We start from the raw sequence: 12072 nt of genomic DNA, 5'->3' as shown, positions 1-12072 counted from the left end.
GTCTCTTCCATCCTCTGATTTTGTGTGATTCTGTAATTAATTAAACACATGCTGCCATGAGTGGAACCAAAAGAAACTGGGGAAGAATAAACAAGCCTGTCTTCATTTCATACTATGGACCCCATAGTGGAACTCAAGATTCCTAAGTCTGAAAAAACCTCCATAGCAAGCAGACAGTCTCATTTTTCTCCAGCCACTGAGGAGTCACAGCCTACTGTCACTGTCAGTTAGCATATACATATACTGCCTGTGAACATATGCTATAGATGGACATGTTCCTATGTGACCTAATTCAGGGATTCATGCTCTGGCAGGGGGATTGGACTAGCTGATCTTCTGAGGTCTCTTCCAATCTCTGGCATTCTGTGATTCTGTGAAAAACCTAATATCTTAAGTATATTCAGCCATGGACACAACATTTTGCTGTCTTCTGCTCTAGAGAGGAAGCTGCTTAAAAGTCCAAAGTGGAAAAAAAAATTCTCATTCAAATTACGTTATTCTGCCCTTCAATGATGTTCTGTAGTTCCTGCACTCCTAACACACTTGAGATGCCTCCTTACAGGCAGGGAACAGAATTTGAGTTCCAGTGAGTTACCTGTAATAAGGGAGGAGTTGTATAGTAGGTCTCTGAATAGAGGATTAAGAATTCTTAAAGTAGCAGCACATGGAGGAGAAAGTCAGCCCAGTGTAATCGTTGTCATGTCCAGTCCTACCTCTGAGAGAAGCTGTGCACACAGCAGATTTGATCTAGGTAGGAAGAAAAGTTTTTCTCAACAGATTGCTTGCATCAATGTACAAAACTACTCACAGATTTGCTGGAAAATCTCATTTCTGTACTCATATCCATTTTAATGAGCTACCCTTTGTAATCATCCAATTATCCATCTTACTGCTCAAGAAAACAGTGAAACAATCATTTATCACAGCTCTGCAGCAATTAGTGCTCACAAAACAACAAAGAAGTGCCTCACTACTCAAAGAGGGATCGAAGTATGGCACTGAAGGTAACTTGTTCCAATCATCATAACACACTGCAGTTTTTACAGTAGCAACTGTGGTTGTTTCAGAGTTTTTGAATGCTTCAGTGGTTTTGTATGCTTTGATTCTTAAGAATTAGACCTAGAAAGAAGCATTTTCATTAGTAATGAACCATTTCAAATCTTGTTGGTTTTTTTTGTTTGTTTGTTTTGGAAGGTGGTGGTAGTGAAAAGTAGGATACAGTAGACCAGTTGCTTATTTACTGCAGATTCTACCTAGTTTAACTCCACTCACTTCAATGAGCGTGGAGTTGACAAAAGGACCACATCCTAGCAATTATAGCTGCAGGTAGTTAGTCATCACTTTTAAGATTGAATCAAACTTACTTTGCCTTCATGCTGCTCGGGCAGCTACAAATGGCTTTCTTTCCATTTGAGAGACTTTGTGATATTTGATGTTTTTTCCCTCAATGCTTCTCTTTTTCTTTTTTTTTTTTCCCCTTGGTATTACAATGTGTTACTAGCTGATGGCACAGGGAATTTTGACTACTTTTTAGGTTATTGCCATCAGAGATATCCGTAACAATGCTTACTAGACCATCAGGAGGGCTATTGTATTTTTGGTTGTTAAAAGAGAATTTTGAACTCTAATCAATGTATGCTTTATTTTTCTGATACCATTTAGTATATTAATGATCGTTTTTGATACATAAGAGTGGCAAACCATGTACATTGGGAAATAGAAAACAAAAAAATCTGTCATAAAAAGATAAAAGAGCAGTAGATAAGAAAAACAGCATTAAAACATTGTTTTTAGAAGTAATGGAACACATGAAGAGCAGACATATTGTGATACTAACAACTTTAATTAATGATGTACATTAGGTCAAGTATAAATGAGAAAGAGAAGATCTGTTAACAGAAAACATGTGCTAGCATACTAAAATTAGAAATTTAGAAATCTGCAATACAAAAGCAGAGAGTTCTGATGAAATGCTTGATTGGAAATCCTGTTGAGATTTTTTTTCTCTTCTGAATGGAAAATGAGGCGTACTTACTAGGGATAACAAAAGGGAAATTTTGTCTATTGAATCCAAATGACATGTGAAATGCACACCCTCTTTGTTTTTTTCTCATTCACATATGACAGCCATCTTTAGGGCGGAGTTCAGGGCATGTTTGCTTAACCTAACAAATTAGTCTGAATCAGCAGCCAAGTGGGAGTACTTTTTCAATGGGACTTAATGATCATGAAAGTGAATGGCCTGTTTCATGGCCGCCAGTTCTCTTACTTTTGCAGATGGGCCTAATAAACACCAACTGGGAATGATATTAGTGAAAATACTGATGCAGTTTTTCAGTGATGGGGTTCCAAGTAATTTGCCTGGAAAACATCTTCCTCCACAGCCTGCACTTGGGTGTTGTTTTTTGCTGATCAGTCCTCTTAAACAGAATGGCAGAGACATTTAGCAGTGGGTTGCACAGCAAGGCAGAAGATCACTTGCAGAGGAACTTGCTGAAGCTGCGTGTGATTCTTCATGCCTAATCTTAACCATACCAAACACGTGAACTACTAGGCTAGATTTCTTGTGCAAAGAACAAGTACTTCAAAAAGGTGATAAACACTCTCCTCAAATAAGGTTACGCAGAATTGACCCACAGTGACGTCTCTGTCAACTGCTCCAGTTGGCCTGTGTTGGAATTTGTCGAATATCTAGCCATTAAAACATTCGGTGATGCAAGCTAATCATCAAAGCTTCTTGGACTGAGAAAAAAAATGCAGGCCATGTACATGCTAATATTGATGACTGCCTCAGGTAGCATCAATCTGCCTGGGGATATGAATTTTTCTTTTTCTGTGTGCTATAGAGGGAACCAACACATATACCTTCAGCTGGATTTAATGAAATCAAACCAGATTCTTTCAGTTAAAATAGAGCACTGATGGAACTCACTTAATTGTATCCATGTGAAATCTGAGTTTCTAGTTTAAATAAAACCACTATTTTCCTTCAAAATACCTTAGCCACTTATTTTTGGTAACTAAAACCACATGGAGGTGCTTGTCTCTTTCCACTGTCTTTAATAGAGGCCTAAATATGCAAATAATATATAGCTAAACTCTGTTGAGGCTGTTAATGTGTTCAGAGCTTAGATATTACATTATTAGTGCAAATTGGATGAGCTGCTGTGAAAGGTGTAAAGTTTCCTCTTGGCTAAATAGAGGCCCACAAAAAGACTATTTCAGCTAGTGATCTGGAGAATGTAAAACAAGACAGTTCTGTGCATGCAATAAGATTCTTGTTCTGGCATGCTCAGGGTGTTTGTATTCCCTTAAAGCTTAGTCCAGTTGTAGAGGATGGAGATGGGTCTCTTGCTTTTAGGTTTATAGAACTGCAGTTTTTCCATGAATATCCACAGAAAATAGAAAGAAAAGATAAAAGATTCATGCAGGAAAGGAATCCACAGAGCAGGACTCTGCAGCTCATAATGTTGTTGCTCATATTCTGTGCAGAATTCTGAATCAATCTAAGATCATGCTCATTAGGTTGATGTTAGGTGGAAGGTCTTGAATCACAGAATCATAAACGACCTGGGTTGAAAAGGACCACAATGATCATCCGGTTTCAACCCCCTGCTATGTGCAGGGTCACCAACCAGCAGACCAGGCTGCCCAGAGCCACATCCAGCCTGGCCTTGAATGCCTCCAGGGATGGGGCATCCACAGCCTCCTTGGGCAACCTGTTCCAGTGCGTCCCCACCCTCTGTGTGAGAAGATCTGAGCCTTCACCTCTTAATATTACCTTACTACAGTGCCATCCTAGCAGATAACAGTGAAGAATATCTACAATGGCACCATATGACTAACTAATATAAATACTCTGGCCAGTTCTGAGTATTTGTATTTGTTGTATTGAATCTTCTGCTTACTTCAGTTATCAGGTGTGTATCTGGCTACCACTATCTGGTCACTTACTATCAAAAATACTACAGTGAGCAGACATTATTCTATCTTTATGTTTGTCAGGAATAAAGGCAGTCCCATTCAGAAAAGCCAAGGCAAAAAAGTTGCTCTTAAATTTTAAATTACCATTTGTACTGAGATACCCTGCTAATGGTTCTGCCAGCATTTCTCACTATACGATGTAGTAATGGAACTTGGCCCTCTAAATGGTGACATTTTTCCAGGGGAGGTAATTGAACAAATCCATATGGACAACTTTACAGGCAGTGGTGGTTGTGGTGGCTAAAAAAGTTTATGCTCCTTCCATTCAAACATGTAATGTTTCTTTTGCTGTGTTGTAAATGGTTGATGTAATATGAGTACAGCAGTTTAGCTTGCTTTAATTTTAATTAAAAAATATACCCTTATACACATAGAGAACTTAGCAACTATGCTAAAAAGTGAAAAGCAGACAGAATCTCTGGTAGTGTTCCTCCTTCAGAGCAGAATAATCTGTCATTTACTATCCCAGAGCATGCAAAATATGGCAAGAACATTGCAGAAGACAAAGCCATGACTGTTCTCCCCAAAATACTGAGATTTGTAGCAATATTTTCCAGAGAAGAAAATATGGAAGTTGCACTTTTACATAATATAAATACTGTAATCTGATGCCACTATTTAAACTGGGGCAGTTTAATGGATCAGTTCCCAAACTTTTTCACTGGTTCCAGTGTGTTCCTCAATTCCCTTCTAGTTGCAGCTACAATCTTTTATTCCCGTTTCTGATTTGTACTTTTTCAATAAAACTTTTGTCACTTGTACAACTCTTATTGAGTTCTGGTCTCCTGTATATGAACTACGGCTCTCATTTATTTCTCCTCCAGTGTCTTTTTCCACAAACTATAGGCCATTCTGCTTTTCTTCTGTGATGCTCAGAGGTAAAAATGCATCAAAAACGACGGCACTCATGTTTGCTTCTTGACACTGTAAGAAGGATGAATCACTTGCATACACTTTTGGTCTGCAAAGTGTCTATCTACCAAGTCCAAGCTGCCTCACAAAGCTCTGCAAAAAAATTTGTTTTGCACAGTTGAGGACAAAAAAAGTCTGCACTGAACTGATTGTTGTTTCATTTTCTTTGTTAACAATTCTGTATCTGCCACTCTTTGACATGGCAAATCACACAGAGAAGTGTGAGGTGTTTGTTAGAGGATGGCCTAGCACCAAAACAGACCAATTAACAATGTCCCCATCTGCTGCCTAGGCTCATGCTTGATTCCTGCCTGCTCCTGAAGCCAAGAACGGAACTGGAAACCTTGGATTTTATGAATAGCAGCTGCAGCTGCATGTGGTCCTGAGATCTTCCTGCAGGAGCTGAAGAACAAAGGTCTTGTTGGCACCTTAGCAAGCCTCTTCTCTTAACACTTATTGCTATTCAAGTAATCATCACAGGGTGGTTGAGGTGCTTTTGAGACAGAAGAAGGAATTGATGCTGATAGCAGAGCTCTTACATTTTCACATCCTTTTTGTGACAGAAATCACCTTGTCTAGTGGGAGAAATCAATGCTCTGAGTATCATCTCTATTAGGTTAAAATCATGAAGTTTAAAACTGAGACTGATGAAGAAGCTGAACGGTGTCTGGTGAAAGCCTGCTTCAGAATTGACCTTTTATTTAGCAGGATGCTACATCTGCAGAACTTCATGTATGCAATACCAGCCCATTAACTACTGGTTAAATTAAATGAAACAAGAAGAAAATACTTGCACACATACTCATCTCCTATTAACATGGAAACAGAGTATGTTTTCTGGGTCTGCATGCTAATAACAAAGCACATCTTATTTTTATTGAGATAACCTAAGATGATCAGAGGGCTGGAGTACCTTTCCTATGAAGAAAGGTTGTGGGAATTGGGCTTGTTTAGCTTGGAGAAGAGAAGGCTCTAGGGAGACTCACTGTGGCCTTCCAGTACTTGAAGGGAGCGTATGAACAGGAGAGGGAATGGCTGTTTACAAGGGTAAATAGCAATAGGACAAGGGAGAATGGTTTTAAACTGAGGTGGGAGGTTTAGGTTAGATATTAAGAAGTGACGCACTGGCACAGGTTGCCCAAGGAGGTTGTGGATGCCCCATCCCTGGAGGCATTCAAGGCCAGGCTGGATGTGGCTCTGAGCAGCCTGATTTGCTGATTGGCAATTGCACATGGCAGGGGGTTTGAAACTAGATGATCACCGTGGTCCTTTTCAACTCAGGCCATTCTGTGATTCTGTGATTCTATGAGACTTCAAATGCACCCTTTTGAAAGTTCTGTTTGCAGGTGTGGTAATTGGGTTTTTAGCATGTGTTATAAAGGTTCTTGGAGATCCATGGATTATTTTTGAGAGATCTATTAAAGGCTGCTGAGGAAAGTAGATCTGTTGCTTCTTAGCCTAAAGCATCTTCAAGTTTGAAAGAGCTGAAGGCCATTTTGCTGGGGATAAGGATAGTAAAACTGAATGAAAAAAATAGGGGCTTGGGGAATATAGATTCTACCTGTGGGATCTATTCTGAACTAATCTTTGTGAGAAATGTATGGCAGAATAAAAGCAGAATTTATTCCCTCTTCAAAGCAGTAGTGATTTTACTTTCCGGAAGCTCATTTTGAAGGATGCATGAAGAGCTTTCCACAGCAACTCCAGAGCATCCAGCCTTTTCCAGCACAACTCCGAGTGAAACAGTACTGTCTGAAATTCCTCAGTGTGTGGAAATTATACTCCTGAAGGCTATGCCAAAAATCTTAACTTCGGGTCCAGGGCTGGAGATGAGCTCTGTAGTGAAAGCAGCAGATTCTTTGCACTTCTCATTCAAGCATGGAGAAATTTGCGTTTGTGTCAAGGCATGTTTTGCATGAGCTCTTGTATTTCCAAAGTCTAGAAGATCTCCATTGGGCACACAGGTAAGCATATCACAGAATCACAGAATGGCCAGGGTTGCAAGGGACCTCAAGAATCACGAATCTCCAATCCCAGCTGCAACTTCCTCTGATGCAGATCATATTTGTAGCAATAAAAGCCCTGATAATCTGCACATCCTAACAGTTCTGCTTATCTGTTTCTTAGTGGGTAAAGACAATCACGACAAACAAGAGTTTTACGAGGAACTGAACTGAAGGAAAATGCCTTCCTGTGGTTTTGCATCTGGTGAGGATGTCTGATGCCCGAAAAGAGCTTCCCCTTTTGCTTTCTCCTCCAAAGGAGCACTAACAGCCATGCTTTTCATCAAGCACTTGACAAAATTGTGTATTTTTGATCCTGCTTCTCCTTTGCCAGATGCTGTGATTGCGTTAGTCTCTTTTTCTTCGGAAACAGGACTGAAATAGCTTGACAGCTGATTTTGCTTTTTCAAGCAAATTATCTAGCAAAATTAAAAGCAACAATAACAAAAAGCATATTCTGTAACCTGTTCCCTTACTTGTTGACACTGATTTGTCCTATAAGTGGAGCCAAGATTGCTTAGTTCAACTAAGAGTAGAATCATAGAATCGTTGAAGCAGTGAAGAATAGAATGATTTGGAAGGGATCTAAAAGCCTATCCAGTTCCAACTCCACTGCCACGAGCAGGGGCACTTCCCACTAGATCAGGTTACTCAAAGCCCCATCCAACCTCCCGTGAATCCAATTTAAACTGACCCTTTTTCAGTTTAAGACATAGCACTGTATCTTTCTAAGGCATAAATCAGAGAGTCAGTTCTCATTCCTGGTGTAAATCAGGAAAAATACCGAGCTCTGAGAAAGAAAGTGACCCATATCTTTTATATCTATCTGTATATTTCTTCTGTCAGGGTTACATTTTCTTCTTTTTTAATAGCAAAAATTGAAGTGGGTGGAAGGAAAAAAAAAAGCAAAACAACACAGCATAATAAGCTGTTCTTTTTCCAAAGAATATTAATTGGGAGGGATTAGAGAGGCTCTCCTCTCAGGAGTTTCATCCCTGTTTTGTCCTATGGGATGCCTACATCTGGTTCAGTTTAGCTCAATCTCAGCTGAATCTGTCTTCGGTATTGACCCTTCATCCAGTTTCAGATGTAAGTTGGAATGCTGCCTTTTCTCCCTTGCTTGCATCTTGTCATTTTTCTTTCTCCTACTGCTCTTATTTCATTTTGGACTTGTTTGCTTTATGAAAACCCCTGTAAATCATCCTAAGATCCACTGTCAGGAAGAATGCTAGTTACAGTGATTTTGGCTTGATCTCTTTGGTGTTTTTAAGCTGCTTGCAGTAGCTGTACTGTGTAATCAAACCCAGACACTGATCAAAAGTGAAAGGGAGCCAGTAGATGGCACCATTTATTATATTATAGAAGATTCATCACCAAAGCCTGGAGGGTTTTTCCCCCTTAAACCTTGTTGCCAGTAAAAAATAAATCAACCCTCCATTTTTAGAGATGTTACTTACAAGCTTAGTAGAGACCTCACTTTATATCGTTTCTCTGGGCTGCCTGGGAAGAATTCAGTGGCAATGCCTTAAATGGAAGAACATTTTAGAAACAATAATGGAACTAGAGGTCAATAGGATACAGCCCAGGGGAGCTTTCTTCTGTTCTGCTCTTAAAAATATCCCATTGCTTCCTTACTTTCTCCATTCTATTAAATAACAGATTTGCTTTGAGGCATATCTCCAAACCCAGTAACTTTGGAAAAGATTCAGGCAATGGTCAATTACAAACATGGTGTAGCTCTTCTGTTACAATTAATAGTTCTATTTTCTTACAGCATATAGCAGCTGTTATCTAGGGCTCTCAGAGTACTTCAGAACACTAATGAAGTACACCTCACAACACCTCTGTAGATAGGCAATATTAATTCCCCAGGAAGCACAGTGACCCCCCTGGGTGCTTGTGTGGTTCTACCTTTCAGAGAAATAGATACTCATGTGACCAAAGATTGCAAAATTGGGAGTAAACAGTGTAATATATGTTATGCTATTTCAAGCATTTATTTTTTTCCCAGAAGAAGAAAATAATAATAATAATAAAAAGAAAGTAGTTTTGCCTTACAGGACTTAACCTTTGCAACTTTTTTTTTTTTGTAGGGGATCAGCCTGCTCTCTTTCCAATTAGCTACATGTATCCAGCTGGTAGTGTATGAACTGCTTGTGCTTTAAAGACAGATTAGTGACTTCAGCATCATTTACTATTAAAGGTTAAAAGCAGCAGCTCTTTCTAATCTCCTGCTGCACAGCCAATGTAATTTTAATACTGTACGCTGTAGAAAAGGAAAGAAATGCAACGCTGAAACATTTAACAGGATATATTTTTCCATCTTTATTTTAAGTTATGAAAACTGTCTGCTAAAACGCTACTAAGTGTTTCCAGTCAATGATAGTTTCCTGGCATCAAAAGATTAAGAAAATTAAATGAAATATCCAGCAGAAAATAAACCAAACGAAGACAAAGAAAAAGAGAACAACTTGAATTTTCTATACTCATCTGCCTGCTACGTGTATCTGCTTCACCGGTCTGTCAATTTTAATTGGGCTGCAACCTACTGTGGCTGGGTTCACACTGGTTCAATTAAAAAATTCTATTGTTGCTTTATTTATTTGTTTGTTTGTTTGTTTATTTATTTTCCATTTTGCCCATAAATAGGAGTACTGTAAGAGTAATAATGTTAACCCCAGAGTCCTGTCACGATGCCAGGTCAGGTAATTATATTCTGCCTATGTACATTTCAGTTGTCGTTTCAGCTGAATACGTTAGCCTTTATTTTCCATTCCCGATCATCGTGTTATATAACACTGCTGTGTACAGTTAAAAAGCCACCCCGATGTGGCTGTGTTTTAATGACCACTACACTGATTATGAACAAATCAGGATCTCTTCTCTTTCTAGGCTATTTACAACGCTTACTTGCAATGCTGGGGGGTGAGGATTGATCTAACTTCACGGAGATTTGCAGCCTGTTGGGGTGGACTCTATAGATAGTCAATAGGTTGTGGAAACTTTGCATAGTGATGAGGTTATGACAAAGAGCAGTGGAAGGGTTTTCTGTTCTTTATCTGGAAGATCTTCATCAGCAAGTTAGGTAAGACTAAGTCTTTGACTTTTAAAGTGATACAGCTTGGGGAAAATATTCCTCTTTCAGCCCATCTGATAAGCCTGAACAAGCTTAAGCAAAAAGATGTGGGGCGGTTGTTGAAACAATGGTGATATTGCCCTCAGTGTAGAATGCTTGGAAATGTCATTTGCACATGTCATTTTCTCAGTAGCTATTTGTTCCAACTGTTTAAAAAAAGGATAGCCCCCTTCTCCCCAGAAAATGAACACAAAACTTGTTAAATCTAATTGAATGAGTTCTTTCAGAATATGTTCTTGTGGCTGTTCTAAAAACTGCATGTGGTGTTGCTGAAAAACTAGACAGCTGTACACAAAAAGATCATCTTTGCAGTTAGACTTGATTATCCTTTGGTTGGAATTGATGATCTTTAAGCTCTTCCAACCTGAGCAATTCTATGGTCCTATGATTAAACTCAGCATTGTTTGACATTTGTGTGAGAAATGTTGAACAACTTCGTGCTTTCAGTGCTGTGTCCCCTGCACCCTCCAAAAAAAAAAAAAAAAAAAAAAAAAAAAAAAAAAGATAATAATGATTTAAGAAATTGAAGGTAAATGTTGAGAACAAAGATTCCTCCTGCTTTGGTTACCTCATGAGTGAAGAAAAATCTGCGTTACAAAATGAGCACGACAGCAATGAAGTACAATGGGCATACAGGAGATCAGCAGAAAAGAGACAACATAACAGCCAGAACAACAATCTTCTTCAAAGGATCTCAAGGGAGGTGTGCACGGATTCAGATGTGAGAGATGGATCTACTTTTCACAGGTTTTAATGGCAGTTTGGCACCAATGTGCCACTTCTGTCACAACTTACAGATACAGATAACTTTGGCTTCATAAAGGTGAAAACTGAAACTGTATTTTAGATTCTGTAAAGCTCTTGGTCAGCTTCTGTTATCCACACTGTCTCTCCATGCATTTAGCAAGCACAGTAAACTGTCGTCATATTTTCTCCTTTGGGATCATAAAGGCCTCGCTCAGCAGATTTCCTCATCCTAGTACAGCAATTCTTTTGATGAGCCCATCTGAATTAAGTGGAGTTTCACAAGAGCTGGGCACATGGCAGACAATGCCCTGAGGGGAGGTGAGGTCTTCTGGCTCTGGCACATGCCTGTTTTAAATTTCCCCCGTTTCAACCTCCCAGATCAAGGAGGAACACTGTTGTTTTGGCTATATGGTGGAGATTGGAAGATACAAGACATGCTGCAGGGCTGGTGGCCATGCTAAACTCTTCTTCAGAACTGCCAGCAGTAGCTTGTGTACGCAGTCATACAAGAGCACCACAATCCGTTTGCTTACAAAGCATGCAGAGGTGTCAGGTCTGTAGCAATCCAATTAGGTTACATGATTTCTAAAGCTAGATGATTCAAGGAAGCTTAAAGGAGAGTTAGCTCTGTGCTGGCTCCATGGCTGCATCAGCTATCCAGGTGGGTGTGCTTGTAGCTCTGGCTGCTGAAGCAGGTGGACCTGTTCTGTTTTTCTCCCAGAGCAATACTAGGAAGAACACAATTGAGTTAATTATTAACTATCTTTGTTATTATTTATTAAATGAGAATCCTGATATATATTGGAAAGAAATAGGCATATTTCTTGGCGGGGGAAAAAAAAGATCAATAAATGGATTTCATTATGCATTTTTCAGATTTCTTGACTGAAACTGAAATATTAAAGTTCCTCTGTAGTAGCTGAAGTGCTATTAATTTCTGTGGATCTTATTGTTTGACCTTTGCTTTTGTCAAAATCTCTTCCTTCTAACCTTTAGTTTCAGATACCTGCTTGTATTTCTGCACATCCTGTTCCCATTATCCTGCTCCCATTATCTCAGCACCTGAAATGTGTGAGATAGAAAAGCAGCTCCATGCCATGTATATCTTTTTTTTTTTTTACAGCTCCTGTTTTTGTGGCAAATTAATCAAAAGCTGCATGGGAGAAAAGTTCCTCATCCTTCCCCCTTGGCAAAAAGCCTAAGAAAAGGCAAAGATCAGTCACTGTGTGCTAACAGTGGCTGGCCTTCTTAATTTCATGTGGAAATTGGAATCAGTGTCCAGCCCTCCAG

Source organism: Tympanuchus pallidicinctus, unplaced genomic scaffold, assembly GCF_026119805.1.
Source record: "Tympanuchus pallidicinctus isolate F22 unplaced genomic scaffold, pur_lepc_1.0 scaffold6, whole genome shotgun sequence".
In the NCBI taxonomy this organism is placed as follows: domain Eukaryota; kingdom Metazoa; phylum Chordata; class Aves; order Galliformes; family Phasianidae; genus Tympanuchus; species Tympanuchus pallidicinctus.
Note: the sequence above shows the minus strand (reverse complement) of the source record.